Below are 12054 nucleotides of genomic sequence, written 5' to 3'. Positions count from 1 at the left end.
TAGACTAATGGCGACCCAATTTCCATATATGAAACAATCACCAATGACCACCGTATATGACAGTATGCCCCCCGCTTATGCCCTGGTTTTTCCGGGTGGAGTCTATGGAATGTACCCACCAAATAGGGCGCATGGACAAAGGAAGCTGGTTCCCACAAATCCTCTGACTGGTGGGACCCCTTCCAACTGACCAGATATTCTAGCCTACCCCGAGAATACCGGGAATCACAAATCTGTGATACCTCATATTCGGACTCAGACTCCTCCTGCAGCTTAGGGAGCTCCGGGAGAGGCCTATGGGACTTGTCTTGAAGAAAAGGCTTGAGTAGGGAGGAGTGGAAAACAGGATGGATGCGATATAGAGCAGGGGGCAGTTTAAGCCCAAAAGTGATGGGATTAATCTTGGGAGAACGTTTGGAAGGATGTACCCTATGGGGCAAGAACTTAGTCGGCAACCAGACCATGTCTCTGACCCCCCAGTCAGGACAGTTCTTGCGGTGTTGGTCGGCTTGAACCTTGTATGTTTTCTACTAGCTTCCAGACTGAGTAGGGCTGATTGATGTGTTTCCTTTATCTTAGACAATGTAGCTTCAATGGCAGGTACATTGGTGGGTCTTGTGTGAGTGGGGAAGATGCTGTGACGATGTAGACCGTAGTTGCAGTAGAAAGGAGAGAGCCTAGTGGCAGAATGCTTGGCATTATTATATGCAAACTCTGCCATAGGTAATAATGGTACCCAATCGTCTTGTTGTTGATTGACATAGCATCGTAGGTATTGCTCCAGTGTGGCATTAAGTCTCTCCGTTTGTCCATTAGTTTGAGAATGGAACCCCGATGATAAGGCTCTCTCAATACCTAGGAGTTGACATAGAGCCTTCCAAAAAAGTGAGGTATATTGACTCCCCCTATCCGAAAGGACTTTATCTGGGAGACCATGCAATCTGAAAACATCTCGAACAAAGACCTCTCCCTTTAGTCTTCCTCTTTCCTCCCTCTCTCTGATTACACCTGACAATGTTTCTAGACAAGTCCGATCTATAAAAGTGTCATCCAAACAGGTGCTCCCCTGCTCTTCCAGTACTATTAAGGGCCACATTGACACCCTCGCTCAAGCATTGACCGATTTCTGCAATCACTCTTTCACTACTAGATCTTTCCCTTCTCTCCTCAAGTACTCACTTGCGCACTCCCTCCCAAAAAAGCCTTCTGTCTATCCTACCTGACCAGCAAACTATCACCCGATTTCTATCACTCCTTTGTTGGGCAAACTCCTGGAAAAGCTGCCCATCTCCCAGCTGCTTACACTCCACAATGAATCTGTTGGTTGTCTCCATGACCATCAGTGTGGCTTCACAGCAGCCAGAGGCACGGAAACTGCTCTTGTGAACACCTGTGATGATCTGCTTTCTAATCTTGACTCCAGCTCTCCCGCTTTCCTCATCCTCCTTGACATTTCCTCTTCTATTCATACGGCCAATCATGCCACCCTGATCAATCGACTCTGTGAGAACCTGGGCATCATGGATCAGGCCCTGGTGTGGCTGACCTCCTTCCTCTTGGACCAGCTCTCCCAGGTGGGACTTGGGTCCTTTCTCTCCAACTCCTCGCTCTCCACACGTGGTGTCCCCCAGGGCTCTATCCTCTCACCCTGGGTCTTCAATGTCTATCTGGCCCCTCCGGCCCACCTGATTTCCACCTTCTCTACTAACTTTCAGTATTATGCGGATGACACTCAACTTTCTTTCAGTATTCCCTCAGCCTCCTCTCCTTCCTCACTCATTCCTCACTGTCTATCTGTGATTCAGGAATGGTGCACCTCGAACGATCTCTGCCTCAATGCTAGTAAGACTGGGATTCTTCTCATTGGGACCCCTGCAACTGCTTTCCCTCTCTCACTCTGGCAGCCCTCCTTAGGCCCTCTACACTCACCTTCCTGTGAGGCAAAAAACCTTGGTGTCAACTTCGATTCCACTCTCTCCTTCTTGCCTCACATCACAGACCTTGCCAAGAAGGCCCACTTCCAGTTGCACCTCTTCAGAAGTACTCTATCTTTTTTCACCTTCCCCAGAAGCTCACTGTCTCCATAGCTCTAGTTCTCTCCAGGCTGGACTACTCCAACAGCCTCTTTCTCAATCTGCTGAACTCTACTCTTCGTCCCCCGCAACTAATCCAGGATAGGACTGTGAGACTTATCCTTGGCCTCAAGCCCAGGGACCGCATCTTTGCAGCCCTGAAATCTCTCCACTTGCTCCCAGTGGTTGCAAGGATCAAGTTTAAGACCCTCTGCATCATCCACAAGGCTTTCTGGGGCCGGAGTCTGCACTATATCCATCTCTCTCTGCCTAAATACCTTCCTTCTAGAGCCCTTCGCTCAGCTACCTCTAACTCTCTGAGCGTCAGACGCTTCTCCAAGCAGAGAGTGGGGGTAGATATCTCTCCTCGGCAGGTTCCTCCCTCTGGAATGTCCTCCCAACCCTTCTGAACTGCTCAAGACCTTCTTTTTCTCCTCTTCCTTCTCTCTCCCGCTTCCATGCGAACCTACCTGTCCACTGCCCTGACTGGTTGCTTGATACCTTCAGAGCCTTACTGGGTACCAGGCTCCTCCATGACCAGTCATTCTTGCACTGCCTCCTGGCCTACCTCGCACTTAGGGGCTGGAACTGCAACTCCTACAGCTCCCCTGCCTCCATGCACTTCACAGAACCGTGCTGCCCTGGCTGCACTTACTCAGAGCCTTGCTGCCCTGACTGCACTTCCTTCCTCTCCCGTCCCCTTGCACTTCTCGTTGTCGCACTTGCACGATCCGAATGACACAAGGCGTAGTAGGATTGCTTGTCTTGTCTTCCCTCTGTCTCTTCTCCCAGTCTTGTGGTGCCTAGAAACACTTGTGTACAGACACGTTATAAAAACCATATCATATCAAATCATTGCAGCAGTACATCTCACTTATCTCCTGACTCAGGGTCTGTGGACCCATGCCATTGTAAAAGGGAGGTAACATAATGTGTGCCTGCTTCACCCATGCACTAATGCAGTATCCCCCTCGTGTTCAGAGCCCTAAAATCTCTCCACTGGCTCCCGGTGACTGCAAGGATCAAATTCAAGACCCTCTGCATCATCCACAAGGCCTTCTGGGGCCTGGGACCATGCTATATCCAACTTTCCCTCCCTAAATACTCCCCTGCTAGATCCCAACACTCCTCTCACTCCAACTCTTTGTGAAACGCTTCTCTAAGCAGAGAGTGGGGGGCAGGGCTCTCCCCTCGGTTGGAGCCTCCCTCTGGAATGGTCTCTCTGCCCTTCTAAGACTTAATCCGGACCTCCTCAAGATCCAGAAACTGCTCTTCTCTACTTCTTTCCCACTTTCCCTTCCCTGCTAATCAACTCACTGCCACTGTGATTGGTGGCTTGATCCTCATGAATCTCACAGAATTTTAGGCCCTTCTTCTCAGTCGATACCAGCAATCCTCCCCCCCATCCCCCACTGCACGGCCCTGTGGGCCCTGCTTGGTGGCTCAGCATCCCACTCGTGGAAGCCGCCTGTACTTGCATTTAGCCTGAGGTTCTCCTCCCTGGCTCCCCTTAGCACTTCCATCCCAGGCCCAGCACTTGCCCATTCCTCTGTGCCCCCCTCATCCCTCTCCCCGCCCTATCTCCTGCCCTTCTCCTCACCACACTTGCATGGCCGAATGCCACAAGGCCTAGTAGGACCATGACTGTATTTTACTGTTTTTGCCATTGTTACGTTTCCTTTGTCCCTCTTCCCATTTAGCCTTGTGATGTTTTGAAACACTATTCAGTTGTATAAAGTCCCTAACAAATGCTCAATAAATAAATAAATAAATAAAATAAATGTAGGGCTTTTTACCTGCAGATGTTGCAAGGGACGAGGAGCACAACATGTGTGTCTGCTGTGTCCATGTTTCTGCTCAGCATATTGTAGTGCCACGCTCTCTGCTGCCCGCATCCCTCCACCCCACGCCACAAGGGAACGCTGCTCTTGGTGCGGGGAGGAGCGCTGGGGTGTCGCAGGGCGCCACACAGAACAGTATGGAGTGGCAGGCAGAGAGGTTGCTCCCAAGGGGCTCTCCTGCTTGTGGAGCGAACTGCACTATGCACACCAGCTAGGTATCCTAGCAGCATAGATACTTTATGAAGAATAATAAAGTATCTTGTTAACAATAACAGGACTATGTGCTTTATTTAAGGAAGTCAACTTTATGTGTAAAATTGCACATTTCTACACATACCTCTCAGGCACATTACCTCCATGTCCCTCTGCCTTGCCCCAGTACTTACTTTTATGGTACCAGCCTCTTTGATAGAAACCCTTTAGGTGTTGGCATATGAGGAGGGGCACACAGCTTGTAGGTGTTGTTTGGCACACAGCTTGTAGATGTTGTTTAGCTATTTACCCACCCATTGACTGCCCATGGCCATGCTAATCCCTATGGACATTCCCACTCAGTTTATACCCTTCCCTTCTCAAGGGAACTCTTTAAGCTGGCTTTAATCAAGCTTTTGCCATCCCTGCCTGTGAGCAGGCAATGTGATTTTATTCACTGTCTATCTAGGTAACCACTCAACTCTCCCATCTCTGAGCAGGTATAGCTTAAATTCTTGTCTGTGTAGCAAGCATTGCCACAATTTTCAGTGGCTGTGCGTGTAGGTACAGTCTTCCCTCTCCTCTTTAAAAACTAAATAAAAAAAAAACACAAAACAAAGCAAGCTTTACCATCAAACGTTTTGCACAAGTGCCTGCCAGAGATTTTTCAAAGCAATCTTCTGAGACTTAATGTTAATGGTATTTGTACCGCGTGCTGTCACTAACGGAATTTGTCCCCAGGCGCTCAGGTGGATATGCAAACAAGAAGGTGGGGGTGGGGTTAGTAGGGTGAAGAGGAAGTAGGAAAGTGAGAGATGTGATGTCCTGTTGGCAGCTTCAATTCGGTTTTCACTGTGCGCTGAGCTTGGGAGTGAATATTGGATCGATGTGAGTCCTCATGTGCTGTTGGTGCAACTAATGTGCTGTTTGTTTGTTGTTGCGGTGTGAAGTTTGTGCGGTTTGCTGTGCGAGAGGTGGTTGTGTGGATTTTTGTGTGAGTTAAGTATGCAGAAATGTGAGCTTTTGGGTTAGTGGTTTATATGTCTCTTTGTCCTTATAGTTCTTGTTCTATATATCTGGTTGTCCTATGGAGTAGGCTTATTGACTTAATTGGGGTAGTAAACACGCTACTGGTGTAATAAAAATGTTGTAGCCAGGTCTGCATTCAGCCACTTGATTTATAAGCACTCTGTGTTTCTTTCATAGAAGTCCTTTTAAGAACAAGCATTGGCAAAGCCAACAGTTTTGGCTTGTGTATGATATTAGGCACTACCAGGGCACTTAGATGCCCAGGTACTCGCACCATTTTGCACCTGCAAATATCAATGGCCAGTTAGTACCAATACGACTGTGCCTGGCAAGTGTCTTTCCCATACCTACACAATAGCCCAAACTGTTTGCATTGCTAATGCTTGTTGTATTAGTGTGCTCCGTCTTGTCAATGTTCCTGTTGCTGTCTGTCACAGACACACCTTGTACCCAACGACCTTCCTTATGTATTGCTCTTTGTGGTTCTTTCTATTTGTGCCTCTTTGATGGAAAATTATATATTAAAGGTTGCATTTCTTGATTTATGTAAGGAATCCTTGGCTGTATATGACCACTTGTTAGGACAGCTCTGATCACGTGTGTTGGGCTAATAAAAGGGGTGAACGGCTACCTGCTCGCCGGTTGCTTCCACTTTATTGCTGGCTCTACGTGTGTTTATTGTGTGGCATTTCTGAGCAGGGCCTGGCCTCCTCAGAGCCCTTAACAACTGGTGACGAGGGTTCTGAGCGACCCGTGCATGGGCCGGTCTCCCCGTCCGCGCACTCTGCTTAGCTCCCTGTGGTGAGGAGCTCCCAGCGCAGGTAAAATCCTGCAATGCATCAGGTCCTTCCCGGCGCATGGCGGTACTTCCTGGAAGAGGCACTGCAGGGTTCCGGCGTTACACGCTGAGTCAGCAGGTTTCCCACCGGCGTTGCCTAGAAGCCCGGTGAGTCGAAGAAGGGGGTCAGGCACTTACTAAAGAAAAAAAAGGAGGGCCAGAGTGTGACGCGCAAACAGGAACCTGTCTAACAGGACAGCCTGTGCATTGCCCACTGCCACTCATAGCCCGTCTCGTGCCTACCCGTGCTGACGCCTGGAGGATCCCCTCGGCGGTGGAGCGCAGGGAAGGGTGTGCAGGCAGGATGCCGGTGGTCGGCTGGCGAAACAGAAGAGCTGTCCCTTGTGCTCCCGCCTCAGCGATCATCTCGGATGTGGAGCACAGGGCAGGAAAGTAAACGAAAAACTAGTGAAAAGAAGGACGCCGGCAGTCTACCGGCGTAGGGGAGGAGCTGGGCACAGCCGTTCCCTGTGCTCCCGCCTCCAGGTGCATCTTGGTGGTGGAGTACGGGGCGGTAAAGAAAAAAATACATCCCAGATGGCCCGACATCGCCCAGCTGCTCCCTGCGCTCCCGCTGTGGGAGTACCCTGGCTTCCGCCAACCACATCAAGGTACAACCTGCAGGGGGTCCCATATTAATTGGCAGTCCCAGCGCGTCTCTCTGACTGAGAGTGCTTGTGCAGCGGGATTAAAAGAGAGGGACTCCAGAGGCAAGGGCCACAGCGACCAGTGAGGAGGAGCCAGCCCCATACCTGTCTTCTCCATGACAGGCCCCCAAAAAGGAGGGGGAAGACCTACACAGATCAAAGGGTCCCAGCATCAGGGCCCAACAGCTATCAAAGGCCTGTACAGATCAGAGGGACCCCACACCATCAGAAGGGACCAGTGCCCACCAGCTGTCTATATCTATCAGGGGCCCAGCCCCTTGCCCCAAAGGATGGGACAGCACCCAGATAAAGTGGCCTCTTCGGCCGCGGCTCTCAAGAGGGTGCTCGTGTGACAGGGTCAAAAGAGGTCCCAAAGGAGTGCACCTGCACAGTTAGAGGTCCAGCAGGGGCCCAGCATGATGCAGGGATCCATGTTTTCCAGCAGTGGCAGATGGGCTGATGCCCAAGGGGCTGGGCTCAAAACACCAGGATGTCCCAACTTCCTGACACCAGGTCCATGCCCAAGGGGCACTGTGTTGCCAGCATGCACGTTGTTCCACAGCAACCCAGTGCCAGAATTCGATATGAAGGCAAACCCATCGACCATCTGCCCAGGTTGGGCACATTGGCTGCAGAGGTTAGATATGTTTTTTGAGGTGGCCGAAATAACCGATGATGCCAAAAGGAAGACACTCCTGCTGCTCTACGCAGGGAGCAAGGTTCTGCCGCCTGGTGATGGGTCATACCAAGCTGCGGGGAGAGAACTATCCAACTACTTTGACTCAATGGTCAATATTGACTATGAAAGATTCCAGCTCTGACAAACCGCGAGGGGGCCAACTGTGTCCATTGATGCATTCTACACTCAGCTGCGCCAGCTACCAGCGACATGTGCATTTGTTGATGAAGAGGAAGAGTTTAGGGGCCAGATAATTCAAAAAAGCTGGTCCAATAAACTGCGCACCCAAATCCTGAAGGAACCAGGAATCCCCCTGACACGCATCCTCGAACTCGCAAGGGCCCAAGAACTGGCCGAGGTGCGGTCGACCAAACTGGAGGTGGCAAGGAAAGGTGTGCAAGTGGAGGAGGTGCATGCCATCAGGACAAAGGGCAAGAAGACCGCCCTGGTGACAGGGGCCGGAAGTAGAGCCACACCCAGGAAAAGCAAGGATGAGGCACCCCGAGACTGTGTGAGCTCTGTGGGGATGTGGAGGGGGGGTTGCTGCATGCAGGACCTTGCCCAGCGGTGGGATGACAGTGTGGATGGTGCCACAAGGCAGGACAATACTCTGACTTCTGTAGGGCCTCCTGGGAATCAATTACCGGGGCCAGCATGTCGGAGCCATGGAGAAACAGGCAGGCTGAAATAGCCGCCAACATGGCACTCATCGTGGAGGAAGCCAATGGGATGGAGAAGGACGGGAGAGAACGTAAAAATTATGACAAAGTAGTAGCCTCTCTTGAGTGGGACTATGACATAGAAAATGTGTTCTTCCTGTGAGAGCAGGAGCTGAGACCACCAGCAAACGATTCATGGGTGGCAGGGGGGAAAAGACAGAAGAAGAGGCTCCAAAACACCTGTGCCCGCCAGCGCAGACGTGCGAGTGGCCAGGGCTAGCCGTTCAGATTAACTCTGGATCTGTACCATGCTGTTGGTAATAAAGTTTACATTAATGCTCATGTTCTTACCCTTGGCATGGGATGTTGTGACTAAGGCACGCGACCGTGCAGTCACATGGTGTGGTTTCAGTGACCACAGCACATCACTTATTATGACGGCTGTGATCACGTGTGTTGGGCTAATAAAAGAGCTCCGCAGCTTTCCGCTCGCCACTTCTTCCACGCTATTGCTGGCTCTACGTGTGTTTATTGTGTGGCATGTCTGAGCAGGGCCTGGCCTCCCTTAACAGAATATAAACATTTTACAACACAAATGTAGAACCGAATAGTGGCAGTTTTATATGGTGTGTTAAAGCCCCTCAGGAGGATGGGTGAGATGCACAAGGGTAGTTCATAAACTCAAAGATGCAGCACCAGGGACTGTGAAGCTTCATATCTTCACCTGGACAACAGGATATTCTTAATCATTAGGACGTAATCTATGTAATAAGATGTAACTTGTCATTAACACAACGGAGTGCAGCTCGTCATTTCATAAACTGTAACGTGTCATTAATGGCTTCCTCACTAGAAGCCTCAAATGTTATTGACAAGTACACAAGTTACAGTTCATGAAATGTCGAGCTTCATTATGATATGATATGATATTTTTAACGCGCTTAATACCCAGAGGTTTCTAAGCGCGGACCCGGGTGTGATGTCACGTGGCCTCCAACATCACACTGGCGACAAGGACGGCGCATTCCCCACACGTGCCCGCCATCAAGGAAAGACATCTACAGCTGCCCGTCACTGCTGACACATCAGAGACCCTTACTGCTGCACTGGCAGAACGCTGCGCTGCCTACGAGCATTCCCAGCATCACAAGCCTCGCTCTCAGACCCCCAACGTTCTGCATAAATCATCCACGCGCATGAACATTTAAGTCCCACAGTACGTTGTGAGCCCACAAACGCTCCGGTCCCACACAAGCCTCACTTTCAGACCTCCAAAGTTCCGGGGAATGTCTCACCAGCATCATTTCATCGTGCTCGCATAAACGTTCCATCCTCCCGCAGATGCTACGCGAGCCTCAACTTCAAGTCCCCAACATTCCGTGTGGACATTCTACGGTCTCATTTTCGCCATGAACACCACACACTCCGACACACGCGAGCCTCCATTTCAAGCACTAACATTCCATTTGGAAAAGTTACAGCCTCATGGTCAGCGGCGCACACGGGACTTCGATTATTCAACGTCCTGCGCGGCCAGCATGCATCTTTTCACCTCACAAATCATCTCTGACATTGTGAACACGGAATCTACACCTGCTCAGGGCACTGGTGTCAATGGTGAGTCCTCCCTACCCGCTCTCTAGGTCCTCCTCCACCTCCACCTGTGCAACTTGTGATGGAGTTGTTGAAGGGCAGATATGTCTGGATCTGTAGTCTCTTTCTTTCGTGCCGAGAGGGTTCCGACCTCGAGAGGAAGCCACCGACCTCGAGAGGAAGCCACAATTCCTGTTAGTAAACAACAGTCCTGTGACTCCTCTCCCGAAGAGGGAGATTATAGGGAAAACGCCTTGAAAGCACCGAAAAACCCTGTTCATTTGTATTGTGCTGGAGATATCCAATGCCTTCCAAGAACAGCAGTATGAGTCAAGTATACTGTGAATGTTAGGCGTCTCGAGAGAGGATTCACGTAAACTGATGAAGCGCCGAGTACTGGTGCAGCCAGAGACAGAGAAGCCACAGCTCCCGAACAGGTAAGGGAAAGCTGATAAAGAAGACAAATTTACGAAGAGCGAGCAGGGAGAATGCCGCAAGAGAAAGATCAAGTAGGAATAAAAGGAAGTAAATAGCAACAGAAACCGGACAACCAGAAAAGAGAGAGAGCTCTGCTAGAAAAGGGGAGAGCAACAGGGCGAAGAGCGAGACAAAACCAGCCAGAGGGCGGCGAGAGTCCCAGAGAGGGAAAAGAGGAAGGATAGAGTTCAGGGTGCCGGAACAGAATGGGAACACAGCGTATTACTGCAAAGAGAGTCAGAAAAATCAGCGGTTGCAATGCGCAGACCGCCGGGAGGGCTGCAGCTAAGAACCTCCCGGCGGCACTCATGTTGGAAAGGAATTAGACCTGCAAAGGAGCATTGGAAACAACGTGGTCGCATAGACTAATGGCGACCCAATTTCCATATATGAAACAATCACCAATGACCACCGTATATGACAGTATGCCCCCCGCTTATGCCCTGGTTTTTCCGGGTGGAGTCTATGGAATGTACCCACCAAATAGGGCGCATGGACAAAGGAAGCTGGTTCCCACAAATCCTCTGACTGGTGGGACCCCTTCCAACTGACCAGATATTCTAGCCTACCCCGAGAATACCGGGAATCACAAATCTGTGATACCTCATATTCGGACTCAGACTCCTCCTGCAGCTTAGGGAGCTCCGGGAGAGGCCTATGGGACTTGTCTTGAAGAAAAGGCTTGAGTAGGGAGGAGTGGAAAACAGGATGGATGCGATATAGAGCAGGGGGCAGTTTAAGCCCAAAAGTGATGGGATTAATCTTGGGAGAACGTTTGGAAGGATGTACCCTATGGGGCAAGAACTTAGTCGGCAACCAGACCATGTCTCTGACCCCCCAGTCAGGACAGTTCTTGCGGTGTTGGTCGGCTTGAACCTTGTATGTTTTCTACTAGCTTCCAGACTGAGTAGGGCTGATTGATGTGTTTCCTTTATCTTAGACAATGTAGCTTCAATGGCAGGTACATTGGTGGGTCTTGTGTGAGTGGGGAAGATGCTGTGACGATGTAGACCGTAGTTGCAGTAGAAAGGAGAGAGCCTAGTGGCAGAATGCTTGGCATTATTATATGCAAACTCTGCCATAGGTAATAATGGTACCCAATCGTCTTGTTGTTGATTGACATAGCATCGTAGGTATTGCTCCAGTGTGGCATTAAGTCTCTCCGTTTGTCCATTAGTTTGAGAATGGAACCCCGATGATAAGGCTCTCTCAATACCTAGGAGTTGACATAGAGCCTTCCAAAAAAGTGAGGTATATTGACTCCCCCTATCCGAAAGGACTTTATCTGGGAGACCATGCAATCTGAAAACATCTCGAACAAAGACCTCAGCCATAACGGCCGCTGTAGGTACTCCTGGGAGGGGAGAAAAATGAGCCATCTTAGTCATGGAGTCAATAACCACCATGATAGAGGTACAAGATCGAGACAAGGGTAAATCGACTATAAAATCGGTGGTAATAGGGCGCCACGTGTTAAGTTACTGTTAGGGTTATAAACTACAGTATGAAAGAGCAACTGTTTACCAACTCGCTCACCTTGACAAGTCGAAGAATCCAAAATGGAAGAGGCAAATGCGGCTGTGAAGATATCCCAGAGGCAACCCTGACCCCCCCCCTACTTGGAAATAGAATAACCAAGGGAGAGGACAGGATCGCCAGGGAAACCCTCTAATGGGAAGAAAACCCTGGACGAATCTGGTGTCATGATGCCTGCTCCCGGGGAGCCGGTTCAAGCCCAGCGTCCCCGAAAGCGGACATCCAGTCCCCAAGGAAGGACCCAGCAACCCCATATAGGGGCCCTTTGGACAGTGTCCTGGCGCCTATGGCGCCAGGCTCATAAAAGACATCAGTCCTGGCGCCATAGGCGGCAGGCTCATTATGGGAATGCTTGGGTGCACTTACCTGATGCAGACCATGCTGCAGGATCCCGGCCTCCTTGAGGCCTGAAAGGAACTACTTTACCTGTGGGACTAATTTACCATCCGGGCGTGGTCGGGGAAGGATACATACCTGATTGGAGGAAGGAT

This window comes from Ambystoma mexicanum, chromosome 1q (assembly GCF_040938575.1).
Source record: "Ambystoma mexicanum isolate Mex_15411 chromosome 1q, UKY_AmexF1_1, whole genome shotgun sequence".
In the NCBI taxonomy this organism is placed as follows: Eukaryota; Metazoa; Chordata; class Amphibia; order Caudata; family Ambystomatidae; genus Ambystoma; species Ambystoma mexicanum.
This window is presented reverse-complemented; position numbering follows the sequence as displayed.